The 13,741-nt window shown below is 37.1% G+C and overlaps 1 long non-coding RNA gene across 1 annotated transcript; it reads left to right on the top strand.

Moving 5' to 3' along the window:
* Positions 1 to 11,060: 11,060 nt before the first annotated feature.
* Positions 11,061 to 13,484, top strand: LOC137084568 (uncharacterized). Its single transcript, XR_010906767.1, has 3 exons — positions 11,061 to 11,563; positions 12,175 to 12,272; positions 12,435 to 13,484. It is a non-coding gene; the product is annotated as an uncharacterized lncRNA (long non-coding RNA).
* Positions 13,485 to 13,741: the final 257 nt, after the last annotated feature.

Raw genomic sequence — 13,741 nt, 5'->3', positions numbered from 1 at the left:
AAATAACATTGTGAAGTTACCAGTATGGATATAGACAGTTGCCATAAAGGATTTTTTTAGAACCAGTGCTATTAAAATAGGTTGTTCTATAGCTTTTATATAAAATTAATGCTCCTTCATTCAATTAGTACACATTACTTTCATCTCTATGACATGACCCTCTAAGTCCCAACATAAATGTGTTCATGAATCATATGAAATCATCTTAGGAATCATAGATTTTGTGGTTAGGCCATGGAAGCATGAGTCAACCAATCAGACAAGAGTGTGATGTACTTGGCCGCTTGACTGACAGGCAACGTTCAACTGGAGGAATTCAGTGGTTTGGGCAAAGACGCCGGTGTCCTCGCACTCACTAGCAAGCTGTGATGAAAGCTTTGCTTTCCCAATATACAATATTTTACCAAGAGCTCAACTTGTGTAATCTCGGTATGCTAAAACCCGAATCAACACTCGCTGTGTTGAAATCCAGCGGTTTGGACTGTAAATTGTGATCTCATAGCCATTTACATTCCAGCTGCTCTTCTCTCTCCATGAGATCTGCCATGAAAGGGCTATTTTTGCTGGTTATGCTGTTCAGTTCAAATAAAAACTATCATAGAACTATACAAATAAACAGGTAAATAATATTCTTGAAAAACAATGTCAGAATTTCATAGTTTCTCATAGGGTCAGAGTTCCTTTGAGAACGCAGTATTCAATGTTATGTTTGATGGTTGAATTGTGGCTTTGTTCTTAATTTAGTTTACTGAACAGAAACATATTTATTTTGATATGTTGTTCTGGAAACCAGGCAAAAAAGATACAAATAATCATCTCAGCTGTGTGCTACTGTTCCATTAACAGTAGTGCTGAACTGGACGTCATGCACACTAAAGTTAAAAATAGTAGCTTAGATGCTTTATGATGTGTGAGAGATTGAATTGCACCTGCAGGATTAAAAGGGAATTTAGGGTTTGCAGGACCCAAGATTTTCCAGCAGAACATTGCCCAAAGCATCACACTGCCTCTGCTGGCTTGCCTTCTTCCCATAGTGTATCCTGGTCCCATGTGTTCCCCAGGTAAGTGACCCACACACACCCGGCCATCCATGAGACGTAAAAGAAAACGAGATTCATCAAACCATGCCACCTTCTTCCATTGCTCCGTGGTGCAGTTCTGATGCTCACGTGCTGTTGTCGTTTTCAGAGGGGGACAGGGGTCAGCATGGGCACCCTGACAGGTCTGTGGCTTTGCAGCCCCATATGCAACAAACTATGATGCACTGTATATTCTGACACCTTTCTATCAGAACCAGCATTAACTTCTTGAGCAGTTGGAGCTACAGTAGCTTGTCTGTTTGATCAGACATCATGGGCCAGCCTTCGCTCCCCACATGCTTCAATGAACCTTGGCCGGCCATGACCCTGTCGCCGGTTCACCACTGTTCCTTCCTTTGACCACTTTTGATAGATACTGACCACTGCAGACCAGGAACAAGCCACAAGAGCCACAGTTTTGGAGATGCTTTTGGGACCCAGTTTTGTAGGCATCACAATTTGGCCCTTGTCAAACTCGCTCAAATCCTACGCTTGGCCATTTTTCCTGCTTCTAATACATCAACTTTGAGGACAAAGTGTTCACTTGCTAGCTACCTAATATATCCCACCCACTAACAGGTGCCGTAATTAAGAAATAATCACTTTGTGTTATTCACTTTACCTGTCAGTTACTGCTATGTCTTATCTTTTGATAATGTGGCAACAAAAATTGTTAGAAAAAATACGTCACTGAGTGCATCTTCAGGACAAAAGTTAAAAATATGTTAGAATAGGATACTGCATATAAACTATGAGTATACAAAAAATAAATATTGAAAAAGAAGATTATTTATAACGGCATAATAATGATGTCACATGCCTGTCCTGTCTTGTGTGCACGTGTGGGTTTTGTCATTCTGAGCATGTGCTCCTGTAATTGTCTGATCCCCCTCTTCCGTTCCCCTGTGACTTCTTCGTGGTATGTGTTCAGTTCCAGTTTATGTATTTTCTAGTTTACGTTTTCCCCCTCGTGGGTTTTGTTTTGCACTTATGTTTTGTTTGTTGTAAATAAATATTATTTCTTCTTGCACTTGAGTCCTCACACCATCTTCCCTTGTCTGTGACGTGACAAATGATTGATACAAAAATAATATGTTTAAAGAGATTAATTATATAGAGACAACCATAAAAAGATAACAATAAGAATAATCTAGTTTTTTTTTTTTCTTACACCATATATACAGTATATTTGGGTTTAGTGGGTGCAGAAATTAATTTTAAGAGAGGCAGAGAGGACGTTGCTAACTTATTATTTTGGATCCTGTAGATTAATACACACTTTAAAAACTGGAGATTAATGTTATCTTAAAGCTACACTGTGTAACCTTTTAAGTTTATTCTTAGCTAAAAACATTTAGTTCTTTCAAAAATATATGTGCTCATTAATGTATATTTACTTCTTTCTAGTAATAAAGTATTCTCGTAAGTTTATAATATGCCATTGAAAATACATACGGGTGAGGGGTTCGAATGCTGGTCGCCATGTTGCCCCTCCATCTTGAAAGTATATTAGCCAAAGAGGGACATAACCGTAAATTCAAGCTTCGCCTTTTGCATTTTAACACTCGATCGCACCGTGTCGAATGTGAAGAGGGGGATTGCCATGTTAATCTTGGACTAAATCGGCCACCGTAGGATTTAAAACGAAATCGGAATTGAGAGGAACAGAAACTAATATTCACTGGATGGTCATATACCTTATTTAAAAAAGTTATTTAAAAAATATTTTTAATTTTTGATGAAAATTACAAAATATTTTCTGACTTAATGTAAGTTATCATGATACAGTTCAAAACCATCCTCATGAGAAAATATAATTTGTCATTCAGTTTGATTCACACATAAACTTTTTTTTTCTTAAAAAAGAAAAAGCATGAGCAAGAAAATGCCTAACCCAATCAATCCTTAAACCAAGGATTTCTACACTGTAGAAAGAAAAAAATAATGTCTCCAATTGAAAATTGTCTAGTGACTGATCATCACATTTAAATTTTTCAGTTGGCCAAATTTAATTTCTGTGAATTAAATTGCACCAATTCACAGAAATTCAATTTGGCTAACTAAAAAATTTAGATGTGATGATCAGTCACTAGACATTTTTCAATTGGAGACATTCTTTTTATTTATTTATTTTTTTACAGGCATCATCTAAGATGTATTAATGATAACGAGGAATGTTAACAATAAAACAACTTTAACAATAGCAACAGCAAATTTAAGGTTGGCGGTATGGAACTGTTCTGGGCAAAAACTCCCCGCTCATTCAAGCAGCCATGCCTGGACAGAGCAGAGAGTACAGCGATACATTCCCATATGCTATACACTTGATTGGGGTGTAATATCATATGAGACTGTATGAATCTACCAACAATTTGCCAAACCGCAAAATATTTACAAATTGCTATGAGATTGTGTTACCATTCTTTAAGGTTACAAGAAGGTTACATGAAAAACATCATTCTTTTTTAAAATGAAACTTGCCAAAGTGTAAACACATACTGTAAGCTTTGAAAGCAACAATTTGCTACAGCACAGCACTGACAATTAGCTCTTTCCTCCATGGAGGTCTGTTCTACTCAAGGAGCACCAAATTGTCAAAAGTGTCATAAAATCTCAATATTTCTGATGGAACGCCTCCATGTTTCCATGTTCCAAGACCCTTTAACGCTCTAAGCCCTCGCTTGTTTTATTATCGCACATGATGTGGTTATTCACATATTGCTGAGAGAATGGAGCGCGGTTTAATTGTAAGCAAGGCAATAGTGTACCAATAGAAATGCTCATATAAAGTGAAAGATGGCAGAGGCCTTTAATATAAATACTGAAAGCAAGCGAGCAAATTGTCTCGCCTGAGCAGTGACTCATTCTTACTTTTCCAGATATCTGGCAGCTGAGCTGACTGGCGCTAAGAGCCAGTAGCAACATCGGGATATGTGGAAACTGAAACCGCACACCACAGCAGGAATAGCCGCATGATTTGCACCCCGTAACACACACATGCACACGCACAAAGTACTCAAACATGCAAACAAATGCAGAGACATGGAGACACACAACCAGAAACCGACCAGGGACAAAACAGCTCCGTTCAACCTTGCGATTTACAACCACTCACCTCGACAAATTATACACTCAGGTAAACTCAGGGTACACTTTAAACCACTAGACTAACAAAATCCCTGACACCATCAATTCAGAATTCCACACTATAATCTACAGCAAAACACGGAATTTGTGGACTGAAACAGTCCTTCGTAACCTTTAAGTTGCAATGACTTCTGTGCCTGAGCTTCGGCCATGGTTTGTTCCCGCTTGAGTCAGCCCTTCGGTGACCGCTCGAACACAGGCAGTTGTTTCAACTTTGACCAATTAGCTCATAATGTGGTCTAAAATCACCCGATGCCTTGTGCGTGCCTGCTAAAGGGAAATGCTCCTGTTTCATAGAGCTTCCGCATCACTTCATATGAAACGGAATGGAAAAATGTAAGAGAGGGGGAAAATCGTATCTTTCTTTTCTCCTACATCACCATGGAAAACCCAAAGCTCCGTCATTTCCAGCATGTAATTATTAGGTTTGAGGAGCCTTATACGTAATTATTTATTTCAGGGTTGACCGCTTAAACGGCGAACTGAGCCCCTGTGAGCAGGCCCTGTAAATGCATCCCATATGATGACATATTAGCAGGAGAAAGAATAATACTTTTTGCGGCTGAGAAGATTTTTGCAGCAATAACGCAGAGTCATTTCTTTCTCGTATAAATGTTTTTGTTGTCCTCTTATTTCCTAGCAATACAGTCATTTAAAGGGCATTTCACTCAGTGGCAAGTGGAAACATTGTGATCCCAGCATACATTTTCAAGATTTATAAATAAACTGTTAACACTTTAGAAAAATGGTTATTAATAGATAACTATGCATGAAGTAATGCAGGACTAATAAGTAGCACTACATTAACACTTCAGCTACTACTATTAACTAATATAGAAACAAGCTGAACTAATCAGTAAGTAATATTGAATTTAGGACTAAGATAGTTCCTTATTAGGGTAATTAATAGTTACTGAATGAGACTGGCATCACTAATACCTAATACGTAACAAGGAAAAAATATAAAGAATTACTAATTAATTACTAATCACAATATTAACATGTCTGAGATGAGAGAAATTGTCTTCTTTTGACTCTCATTGTGGTCATAAAATGCTTCACTAACTACTTAAGTGTTACCTATTCATTATTCAGGAACTTCTAGTGATCTGGACCATTGTTTTAAAGTTGAAAACATTTTTAGATCACCATTAGTTCTTAAAAATTGTCCTTTGTTACTCTGAATAAAGTAATACAATGCATCACTAACAGTTAATAGTTATTAATGAGACTAATCTCAGTCAGTAATTATTGATTACTTAATAAGGTACTATCTCCTAAATTCAATATTACTTACTGATTAGTTCAGCTTGTTTCTATATTAGTTAATAGTAGTAGCTCGAGTGTTAATGTCGTGCTACTTATTAGTCCTGCATTACTTCCTGCATAGTTATCTATTAATAACGGACTATTATTCTAAAGTGTTACCAATAAACGTTACTTTGAGATACATGGTATATGTTAACATTTCAAATATTTACATTAAACATAAATTTGTTAAACATTTTTTAAATAATATAAATTAGCACAGTAAATTTAGTTTTAACAAAAAAAGTTTAACTGATTATAAAATAGAAAATCGAAATTTCAACTATAATAACCCTGGTTTAAGCATTAAGCACATCTCATTCCCACAAACACTGTAACTAATAATAATTTCATATACTATAAAAACTTAAACAAAGGCAGTTATTCTCGTGAGAATCTAAAAAAGAGCTATTTGAGAAGATGGGAAGTAAACAGTGAGCACTTCCCTATTTACCATTTGTTTCTCTGATGTTTGGCCAGGTCAGGGGTTGCTGGACAGTCTTCAGAGAAATTAGCTGCCTTACAATAATAAGGCATTGTCCATAACGTGGGCAATGTCACATTTTTAAACTGCAAATGCAGTTGCCTTTTAAGGAAACTATAAAATGGAAAATATTAACAATCTCAGATTTTTTCCTAAAGTAACTTAATCCCTTAAAACTGATTTTCACTTTTTGCTTCATCAGCTTGTATGATAATCACACCCAGAAAATTGTATTTCATTGCAAGGCATTTGTTAGGAATGAACAAGCCAGGGATTAAGCACTCAACAATATCAGTTTCCTGGACCTAAGGCACAGACACCGCAGAAATTGCAAATATTCTATGGACAGAAGTGAAAATAAACACATAATTGCTCTACAAATGGGTATGACTCACTTCCTAAGTCTTTGAAAAAGATCTGGAAAAATCGCATGGGAATCTTTACAAAGCATACTAAAATATAGCTGGACGGCTAGGTTTGGGTCTGGCCAAACAGCTGGGGACCTGGAGCGAGTATTCAGCTGGAAATACCAGCTCAGATTTTCAGCTGGTTGATTTTACATACTGCTTGGTGAATTAGAGGTAAAGATTATTCCAGACGCATAGAAGCACCACTCCATGGAAAGAATGGAAAATCCCACAATGCCTGCATGTATCAAATAACGGTGATCTATATCTCAAAGTATATAATCTGGCATATAAAGACAAAAAACTTTATCCAGCAGAACAAAAGTCAAGCACAACATAATGATTAATTATTTTCAATCCGTCTGCCCTAGTGAGAGAATCATCCGAAATTTAGCAATTCTTCCTGTCACACATTCCACGAATAATAAAACAGGAGCTGTTTAGAAAAGACATCTGAAAGTATATTTACATTTTTTAAAACATTCATGAGGTTCAAATATCAAATATAGGGATTTTCCCAACATTTTTCCACAGGTGTAATGGAGGATAGATTTGAATATAATAATAAATACTACTACTACTAATAATAATAATAATAATTTTTAAAGTGGTTAAATTTTTTTCCTCTTAAAGGTGCACTATGCAACTTTCCGTCCACTAGAGGGCGCCTATTCAAAACAAATACGTAGTTTGATGATGCAAAGGGACATGTGGTCTTCACCTCACAGCCGGTGGAAAATAGGACTCGGGCAGAAATCATGTTCATGCATGCGGTTATTAACGTTATTGTAGTGTGAAGCAGAGCAGGACCGAGTGTTGTGGAGCTGAGTAAGGCCACTGGATCGATTGTTGGACAAATACCCGCCTTGCGAACACCGGGACATTTATTATGACGGGACGGGACACATTCGCCGGGCGCCTGCACTGATCCGCTCTTCCGGTTATGATTATGAGGTAATGCAGCTCTGTTTATCATATTAGATACATTTAAGTGTGTTGAAAACGATGTTATGACGTTACTCCGTGCGTTCACTTGTTCACACTGCTAAAAGTAAAGCGCTCCTGCCAAATAAAACCCGAAACCGAGGGTAGCGCAGATATGACACAATTGACAGGCGACTTCCTCAAACGCTATGCTGAAACGTCCCAGTCCTCTCACAATTTACAAATAGTTGGAAACATTTGGGATATTGTAGGTACTCAACTGAACAAAATATATAACACTGGCCTAGTGGTTTTTGGATATTTTACTGCAAAAATACTACATAGTGCACCTTTAATGAGTTCATTATCTGGGGTAAATATACTGGATTCATCAAAAAACATAGGCAGCTGCCTCGCTGCCTTATCAGGCAATGACTTATAAGGCAGTTTTTTCATACGACGTTACCTCAAAAAACTAATTTTGGGCAGACTTCTTAGGCAGTGTAACAGTTTAAAACTTTAAATGATTCATAACAAATACAGTTTCTACTAATCTTATGCTAATGTTGAGTACATAGAGCATTCTACACTCTCGAAGAAGATGTGTCTTTTTTTACACATTTTTTGTGTTAGGGCTATTTTAACCTTCACACTGGGATATTTGGGAAGCTGAAAAAGGTTATTTTTCCCTCACAACCAAAAACATACTTCTTTAGTGACATAGTTGATTTTGTGGTCTAAAAATTAAAATTACAGTGCTGCCGACAGCTTTCATAACCAGAACGAACCTAGCTGATGGGAGCGCTCTGCATGCGGTCACCGGGTAGAAGTGACCATACAAGGAATTACGCCCTTAATGAAGTCATACAGGGCCATACTCGGAAAAACTAAACTTATACAAATAAGTATACTTTGAATCTTTCTTTTTGTAGCTCAACTATCATGGAATGGAATGCATAGGATTGTGTGATAGAAGGCAGTGAATGATAAATTTATACATGTTTCGATCAGATGAAGTTATCTCCCGAGACAGGACGTGAATCTAACATTAGGCACGTTTACATGCACACTTTTTTGTCATTCCGATTAAAATAATTCCGACTGAAAGATCCAATGGACTGTTTACATGAGACGTTATCTAAACCGATCTGGGGTTTACATGTGCTGACTTTCAATCGCAATCATCACAGAGCAGTTTTTCTGCCACATCAGAAATGTCGACTCTGTCCTCTCCAGCAGCTGAAATGTTTTCACGGATGCCTCGACGGCCACCAGGACTTATACGCTTTTATAAAAGCTATTTATTTGTTGTAAAGTGTAATGATAATCTCAGGGGAAAAAAACTCTTCTGTCAGGCGCAGTTGAAGTAAAAGTGCCTGGGACAAACGCTGTCAAGATGAGAGGATGTAGCCATGCTATGTCTGTGTCATTATACCAACATTATCTTCATAACTTCTTACGAAATAAAAAGTTTACCCCTCAGAAAAAATTACTTTCCTCTTAAAGGTGAACTATGTAGTATTTTTGGAGTAAAATATCCAAAAACCACTATGCCAGTGTTATATATTTTGTTCAGTTGAGTACCTACAATATCCCAGATGTTTCCAACTATTTGTAAATTGTGAGAAAATTGCTATTGTAACTAAGGACAGGGACGTTGCAGCATTGCATTTGAGAGAGTCGCCTGTCAATTGCGTCATATCTGCGTTACCCTCGGTTTCAGCTTTTATTTGGCAGGAGCGCTTTACTCTTAGCAGTGTGAACAAGTGAACGCACAGAGTAAAGTCATAACATCGTTTTAAACACACTTAAATGTATCTAATATGATAAACAGAGCTGCATTACCTCAAAATCATAACCGGAAGAGCGGATCTGTGCAGGCGCCCGGCAAATGAGTCCCGTCCCGTCATAATAAAAGTCCCGGTATTAGCAAGGCGGGTATTTGTTTAACAATCGCTCCAGCAGCTTTGCTCAGGTCCATAACACTCGGTCCTGCTCTGCTTTAGACTACAGTAACGTTAATAACCGCATGCATGAACGTGATTTCTGCCCGAGTCCTATTTTTCACCGGCTGTGATGAGAAGACCACATCACCCAAGATGCTGCGCTCACACTTTGCGTCATCAAACTACGCATTTGTTTTGCATAGGCGCCCTCCAGTGGACAAAAGCTGCATAGTGCACCTTTAACATTATAGCTTGCGTGTGAGCGCGGCACGTGGTCAGTGGTGAAGGCGCGTGCTGTGTATCACGTCATATAAGGACGCACACTGCAAAGTAATCAGGTCAGGTCGTTTACATGGTTAAATTTTTTAGGACAAATATAAAAGTCCTTCGGATTGGGCTTTTAAACCGATTAAAGTGCTCCATGTAAACGCACCTATTGATTCAGACATACCTTGATACCTTCCTAACTTGAAATGTGTCCTCTGAAGGCAGCATTTTCCAGTTTTTGGTCATAGCCAATGACTGCACTATGGTATCAACAGCTCAACAGTAAGATTTTTAGCGCTTGTTTTTACTTTTTTACTTTTAGCAAGGTATTTATACCCCTTACAACTTTGACATTATACAGCAACGGTATAAATACAAGATCATCAACACACTTGATGGAAAACAATGCCATATGATTCAAAACATTATTGATTGGTTTGTAATTTCCAATGCCTTCCTATTTATCACATCCTTTTTATTGTTTTGACAAAGCCTCACATTGGGCTTAGGCCAGCAGACTATATCGTTATTTTTCACCCAATGCTATTTTATTTTATTTGTTCATTTATTTTGTATTGTACCAGATTCTGTCAACATTTCAACATTTATATATTAATGTTTCTTTATAAACTGAATAACCTCATGAGATTTTTCATTTTTCTCTGGTCTTTGTTTGGCACAAGTACTCTTTTCCCACAGACACACACACACACACACACACACACACACACACATAATGGTGAAGGAAACACCATCGTGCTTTGACAGCTTGACGCCTGCACATTTTTTATAGACTTAAGTAGAATTTCCTCTTCTTTCATTCTAATCTCTGGTGTATCAATAAAGCTTTGCAGTCCGAGTGCCATGCACCTCTGTGAGAGGTGTAAGCGGCTCACAGCACTGTTATAATTGAAGCAAGACCACTGGACTCATGGTTAAAGCTTCATTGTGCTTCAGAGGTAAGGTAGCAGACAGACCACACACATACACACACAGGCATGTCCTCGCACATATACACAGCACATATTGTTCTTTGGACTGTCAGTCCCACAGAAGACACACACACACACATCCAAGTGCTGACCTGTGACACACATTACCTGGCACTGGATCAACCAAGCATACAAAGAGCTTAACCAAACATCAATGCATAGATAAATGAATCCCTGACCACATCAAAGCATTTGTGACCACTGAGTTCAGTGCAACACTAAACTATTACAATTTACTATCGCATTTAAAAGCAATGTCACACTTTGAAATATGAACAGCGTATCCATAAAAATCATCTATATTTTATACTACCACAGCAGACTTAACCCAATGAATACATCCAAAAAGACATAATTTAGCTCTTGTGTGTCACTGTTATTTCTCTGTAGTTATTCTTTCAATTATTCTAAATATTTTTCAGTAGAAGATACAGTAGATCGTTTATTTTTAATGATACCCTGAGGGACACATAATGGGATAGCTTGAACTCACATTTATTTATGGGTCAATGACGTGGCGTGTCAATTCTGGTGTCCCAAGCATATTAATAATATAAAAAATTTATACATTTTTTAATGCACTTGATTACATGACTCAGCTTCCCCCTCTTTAATTACTCATGTGATAATTCATTATAAATCATTAATCTTTAAGGAACTATTGAGCTCAAAATCCCCAAAATGTCATTCCGGGTAACTGTCCCGGCTTAAAATCTGAATACAAAAATACAACAAAAATATACAAAAAAAATTAAAAAGTATTTAAAATCTTCTTGGGCATAATTGTATTGATGTTTTCAACGATTCCTATAAATATAGTGATAATACTAAGCTTATTTACATTTTTATGGCGGAAAGACTTTTGTCCCCAAATTGTGATTTCTCTAATGTCATTCCTGGATAACAGACATCAATGACCATTTTGGACCATAATGCACTTTGGTATGTCATGTGACATAATATTGTATCAAAAAGAAGACCCTGAAGGAGCACCAGAACATGTCCAAAGGTCAGTAAGCGTCTCTTAAAATGTTGATATTTTTACCTTTTCGGTCACTGGTGCACTTTGTAGTAATATCATGTGTCTTTTTGGATAACACCAATAAAACATTTATGATGTTTTTATATTAAAAAACTATCTATTTAATCTAAAAGATTACCTTAAGTGATGATAGCTAAGTAGTAGTTTTCCATAGGTGGTTAAGTTAGTGCCTGATTATAAAGAAAAAATATTTGTTTTGTCATTCCTGGATAACAACTTGTCATTCTTGGATAACAAAAAAACTCTGTTAGCCAGGACATGTCATCCGTTATCCAGAATGACATATGCTTAACAATCTAGTTTTTAATTAACATTTGTAAACTTTTAGGCATAGTTATTATAGTTATATTATTAACATTAACATTATTTACATAATTAAAATGTTTTTGCCATATTTTTGCTGTCATTCATCTTGATTTCATGATTCAATGAGTCAAATGGGTCATTATCATTTAATTGAATTTTGTAATGTTAATGGTCAAATCATGAATAATGTAATCATATTTATTAATATATCAACATTTTATTAAAGCTTTAGTATAGCTTCTGATGTTTTAAGGTCAATTCTGTCCTTCCAGATGCCTCTGTCTAATAAAGAGAGGCAGAGACGGTTCAGAGCCAAGATAAACGGAGATGCAGAAGCAAGGGCTGAGTATCTTGAAAAAAAGAAACCAAGGTATTATAGTGATGACTCAGTGGAATGATAATGTGTCAGTAACAAGCATTGTTTATGATGCATTATAATTTTACAGATTTACTGTAATATTTAGAAAATATGATTGTAAGGAAATTGGTGTGATTACAACCTGCATCTAATACTCATTATTATTGTGTGTAGCTACAAATCAAGGCCAGTTCCCAAAAAGCCTGTACAGCAGATGACCCCTTCTGCTGTAAAGAAGAAAAGGGAGCAGTGGAGGGTAAACCAGAGGAATCGGAGGCAAAGATTAAGGGTGCTTTCACATCTCTAGTTCGGTTCATTTGGTCCGAACCAAGGGCAAACAATTATACATTGTTGCATTTTTCAGCTTTTTTGGTTCCTTTTCACACCACACGGATTGCTTTGGTCCGAACCAGTTGAAACGAACCAAAACGCACACACGTGACAACATCCACATCACTCATTGGCCATGGCGTATTTCCTAAACTGCTTTTCGATTGGTCAGAATTTACGTGTGCGAAAATTCCAACAGAAGACGCAAAGCCAGCAAACAATAATAACTCTATGGAGAGACGACTGCGTGGGCCAGTTTTGTCCCTGGCCATAATCTACTACACTGTGTGTATTTACCACAGTATGCAAACAATACATTTCTATAATGAAGCGCGGATGCGACGTGAAAACAACGTTCTAATGCACTGCAGACGGCGACCGCGCATCGCTCGTCACTTAAAGAGGAGCCGTGCATTAATTATTAACTCTTGACATGCTCATCTTCCCAAAAATATTGCCAACGATTTATCAGGTAATAATATCATGCACACAATGTCAGCGCAGCCGACTACGGCAGCTGGTTCAGTCCAAAAATGATCAGTACTTTTACAGTTGGTTCTGTTCGAGGTCGGATCACGTTATCACCACAAACAAATCGCTCCAGAGTTCGTTTGAAAGTGTACCAAGACCACCTCTTCAAGGTCTCGGTACGCTTGTTTGGTCCGCTTTTGGTGCGCACCCGAGTGCGATTGCTGCTTTCAGACCTGACCAAACGAACCGCACCAAAGAGGGAAACGAACTCTAGTACGATTCAACCGAACTAAATGAGGCAGGTGTGAAAGCACCCTTAAGCAGATTAATGAATTAATGAACGACACTCCAGTCTCGAGTCTAATATAAATTAGTCTAATCCTGAAGAACCCCAACCCAGAGAACCAGATAACCCTCAAGAGACAAATGGTTACGTACATGCTTACAGTTTCTAATGTTGGTAATGTTATTACCAAATCAAATGTACAAAATGTATGAAAAATGTTAAGTATTAAATGTTTTATTACAAAATGTATGAAATGTTGTTGCATTTAAGTGTTGGCTGAATTAATCAATTTACATAAAAAATGTTGATTAAAACTTTTTTAAATCATTAAAAACTTGTCAGTGTCTTTTACTTTGTTTCAAGTTTGAGTGTTGGAAAGAAAAATGATACTGAG

The sequence above is a fragment of the Pseudorasbora parva genome, chromosome 1 (genome assembly GCF_024679245.1).
Source record: "Pseudorasbora parva isolate DD20220531a chromosome 1, ASM2467924v1, whole genome shotgun sequence".
Classification (NCBI taxonomy): domain Eukaryota; kingdom Metazoa; phylum Chordata; class Actinopteri; order Cypriniformes; family Gobionidae; genus Pseudorasbora; species Pseudorasbora parva.
Note: the sequence above shows the minus strand (reverse complement) of the source record. Positions and strands in the feature narration are given on the sequence as shown.